At 38.1% G+C, this 4,250-nt stretch overlaps 1 protein-coding gene and 1 long non-coding RNA gene across 3 annotated transcripts in view; both read right to left on the bottom strand.

Annotated features, from left to right (window-relative positions):
• The window catches only part of LOC121029937 (uncharacterized), a 1,565-nt gene extending 845 nt beyond the window's left edge, over window positions 1-720 (bottom strand). The window contains exon 1 of the long non-coding RNA XR_005789990.1: window positions 278-720. This is a non-coding gene — a long non-coding RNA (uncharacterized LOC121029937). The remainder of the gene's footprint in view (window positions 1-277) is intronic.
• The window catches only part of NT5DC1 (5'-nucleotidase domain containing 1), a 141,089-nt gene that overhangs the window by 11,141 nt on the left and 125,698 nt on the right, over window positions 1-4,250 (bottom strand). The window lies entirely within an intron of this gene.

Raw genomic sequence — 4,250 nt, 5'->3', positions numbered from 1 at the left:
GGGTTCTTCTTTCTCTGTTCACTGACCTTTTTATTTATGTATTTATTAAAAAAAAATTTTTTTTTCAACGTTTATTTATTTTTGGGACAGAGAGACAGAGCATGAACGGGGGAGGGGCAGAGAGAGAGGGAGACACAGAATCGGAAACAGGCTCCAGGCTCCGAGCCATCAGCCCAGAGCCTGACGCGGGGCTCGAACTCACGGACCGCGAGATCGTGACCTGGCTGAAGTTGGACGCTTAACCAACTGCGCCACCCAGGCTCCCTTGTTCACTGACCTTTTTAGTTTGTTATTAGTACTATACTAAAAAATTACTGTAGCTTGCAAACATGGTTAGTATCTGATAGGATGAAATTCCTTCCCTCCATTATCGTTTTTTAATGAAATTGTCTTAGCTATTTGTGGGTTTTCAGTTTTCTGCCTAAATGCAGAATCAGTTTGTGAAGGTCCACTCAAAATCCTCCTGGGATTTTGCATAACATTACATTGACTATAAATAAAGGAAAATAGGTCAATATAATCTTAAAATATGGTGTATCTCTCCCCTTTGTTCATCTGTATTTAGAATCTTTTTTTAAATTGAGGTATAACTGACATATAACATTATATTAGTTTTAGATGCAGAACATAATAATTCCATATTTGTGTACATTACAAATTGATCACAGTAAGTCCATACATCGTTACAAAGATTTTTGTGTGTGTGATTAGAACTTTAAAAATCTAGGGGCGCCTGGGTGGCGCAGTCGGTTAAGCGTCCGACTTCAGCCAGGTCACGATCTCGCGCTCCGTGAGTTCGAGCCCCGCGTCGGGCTCTGGGCTGATGGCTCAGAGCCTGGAGCCTGTTTCCGATTCTGTGTCTCCCTCTCTCTCTGCCCCTCCCCCGTTCATGCTCTGTCTCTCTCTGTCCCAAAAATAAATAAAAACGTTGAAAAAAAAAATTAAAAAAAAAAAAAAAAGAACTTTAAAAATCTAATATCCTAGCAACTTTCAAATATGCAATACAATATTATTAACTATAGTTACCACACTGTAGGTCCCCAAGACTTATTTATTTTATAACTAGAAATCTGTACTTTTGATTCCTTACTAAAGGAATCCAGAATCCTTACTAAAGACTTAAAAATTTCTCTGTTAAGTCTTATGGGATGTATTAATTCCTACATAGTGATTCATTTTCATTGCTTTTTAAATGATTTATTTCTCGTTATACTTTGTTAAGTGGTTACTGAGGGTACATAGAAAAGCTATTGATTTTTGAATGCTGATTTGGATCCAGCATTTTGACAACTCTATTCAAAGTTGTAATAGTTTGTTGATTCCCTATGGTCTTCTATGCTAATGACCATATAACTCTGAAATAATCACAATTTGGTGTCTTCTAATCCTAATTTGTATTTTTTTTTCTCTTCTTGTGGTTTTGGCCAGCTCTCTGTTACACAATATAATTAATAACAGATATCCTTTGTCTAGCTCAGAACCTTAAAGAGCATATGTCTCCATTAAGTATGGCTTTTTTCCCCATTAAAGTTTTCCATTACAGATTATATTCTCACTGGGTTTTTTTGTTGGATAGCCTTTCTCTAATAAAAGGGTGGCCCCTTCTTGTTTGTTGAGAATTTTCATCATTAAAATGAATTGTTTTGGCACCTAAATTTCATAATGTTATTCTAAAAAGCTGAAGAATATATTTTCATTTGTTTTGAGTTAAAATGAAGAAACAGATGAGAACAGTAATGCAGGAAGCGAAAGAGGAGAGCTCCCTCTGGAGGCTAATCTTAATGAAATTAAGACTAAGTAATTGCAAGATTAATCATTAATTTTGATTTATTTCTGGAAACAAAGATGAACAAAAACAAATTATTTTCCCCTAGTCTCCTTAACTGGATTTACTTTCATCATTAAAATGGGCCATTTTTCCTTATTTGCCATGCTCCAATATAGTGCACTAGAAAATCAACAGATGCAGTAAGATTCTAGAAAAAGTTTTTTATAGGGCTCAGTCAGGTGAGTCTCTGACTTCAGCTCAGGTCATGATCTCACGGTGTCTCCCTCTCTCTCTGACCCTCCCCTGATCATGTAGGCTCGTATGCTCTCTCTCTCTAAAATAAACAAACATTAAAAAAAAAAAAGCGCCTTTGAAAAAGCCTTGCTTATCTAAGCCTTTGAAGTGCCATTTGAGATGTTCTCTGTCCTTATCTTGAGCTTGTTGTCACAAATGAAGGGAAGTAAAATCTTCACATTCCAGATGGTTTTATCTAGGGTAGAAATTACTGTAAATATCTAAGAAACTGAATTCAAGCCTAAGTGAAACAAAATGCTAATCTCCACAGAATACAGTAAATGTTAATGTTTTGGTTCAGTGAGTGCATCAATCCCGAGTGATCTTGTTGATTTGTTTTTAAATTATACTGTGAAAAGTTTACTTAAGCTGAATAAAGTTAACTAGAAATAAGAAACTAAATCCTTCTGCATTCAGGCTTTGTACTTAATAAAAGACTGCGTGTTACGTATGTTGTGTTTGACATCTGATTAGGAAAATGAAACTACATTTTTCTTAATAATCACAAAATCAACAGATGAACCCTCATGTGATGCTTAATGGATGATTTCCTCCTCCTGTAACAATTGAGGGTATCTATATTCTTGTTTTCTTCACAGGGAAGCAGGAAAGCAACTGAATTCTCATGACATGCTGTGCTTACACCAGGCTTTGATGTGCTGATGGAAGAAGTGTGCTGTGAATAGGAATACAGGTGAACTTAAATATGAAAGCGGTCTTTTAGAAGTTTTTAGAAGTCTTTTAGAAGCTCCTAGATTTGTGTTACAAGATAATTTTTAAAAACCCACATAATTGTTTTTAAATTAAAATTTAAATCTGCCTTTAAATATAAGCAGAAAGATGTATGATAAGGGATTTTCCTTAGAGTAGATAAAACTCCTAAGTTGGCCTGAAACCTCTACTAAGAATGGGCCGTCAATACAAATACTGCCTCAAAACTGGTGGTGTCAGCATGACCAGAATAACTTTGGAGTCAAGGAGTACGAGGATACTTGGGAGTTTTCAACAAAATGCTTTGGGCCACAACTGGGAATCTCGCACCAAAACACCTGCCTCAGCCCCCAACAGGACAGGGAATCTATCTTCCACAACTCCCTTTTCCTGGAACCTCAATAGCATGAGATGGAAAAAGAGTTCAGGGCTAACTCTGGAACCCTCTGAGGGCTTTATCCTCACCCCGTCACTAGGCCAAACCTTCCCATTCCTTGCTTCCTTGTCTATGTTCAGTGGGGCAGGGCCGGTTGGGGAGGTAGAGTTTGATAGGAAAGGAACATTATTTCAATTTTGTCTTATGAAGTAAAATTTTCAACGTTTTTATTTATTTTTGGGACAGAGAGAGACAGAGCATGAACGGGGGAGGGGCAGAGAGAGAGGGAGACACAGAATCAGAAACAGGCTCCAGGCTCTGAGCCATCAGCCCAGAGCCTGACGCGGGGCTCGAACTCACAGACCGCGAGATCGTGACCTGGCTGAAGCCGGACGCTTAACCGACAGCGCCACCCAGGCGCCCCTGAAGTAAAATTTTCAAAAAAACCTTCAAATCTTCAAATAAAACTCACTATTTCCTGTCTAAAAGCCAATTATGAGCTCTTTGTTTATGGTGTGTTTGTAACTAATTAACAAGAGGAAAGAGGTCTGTGGGGAAAAGATTGGGCTACTGTTTATTGTAATGCTGGAGGAAACTTTCCCATGGATTCTTCATTTTCTTAACATAGTACCTGCATTCTCAAATCATTCTGAAGAAACCAAAGCTCCTAATTTCTCTTTAGTGAAAACCTTCTCCAAAGTCACTCAGGATAGAAGGCCTACACCTCCTGCAAGATTGCTTTAAAGCTCTTCTTAACTCAGCCCAAAAAACTTCCAACGTCATGTTGAAGACTAAATGGCACCCAATGGAAACCTCATAAAAACATGACATTTAAAAACATTAAAAATTTTTTAAATGTTTATTTATCTTTAAGAAAGAGACAGAGACAGAGCATGAGCGGGGGAGGGGCAGAGAGAGGAAAACACAGAATCTGAAGCAGGCTCCAGGCTCTGAGCTGTCAGCACAGAGCCCCACGATGGGCTTGAACTCACAAACTGCAAGATCATGACCTGAGCCCAAGTCAGATGCTCAACTGACTGAGCCACCCAGGTGACCCTATTAATGTTTTTTACTAATGTTTTTTTATTTATTTTTGAGGGG

Source organism: Herpailurus yagouaroundi, unplaced genomic scaffold (assembly GCF_014898765.1).
Source record: "Herpailurus yagouaroundi ecotype Mexico unplaced genomic scaffold, PumYag 139, whole genome shotgun sequence".
Classification (NCBI taxonomy): domain Eukaryota; kingdom Metazoa; phylum Chordata; class Mammalia; order Carnivora; family Felidae; genus Herpailurus; species Herpailurus yagouaroundi.
The sequence above is the reverse complement of the archived record's forward strand: the minus strand, read 5'-3'. Positions and strand labels throughout refer to the sequence as shown.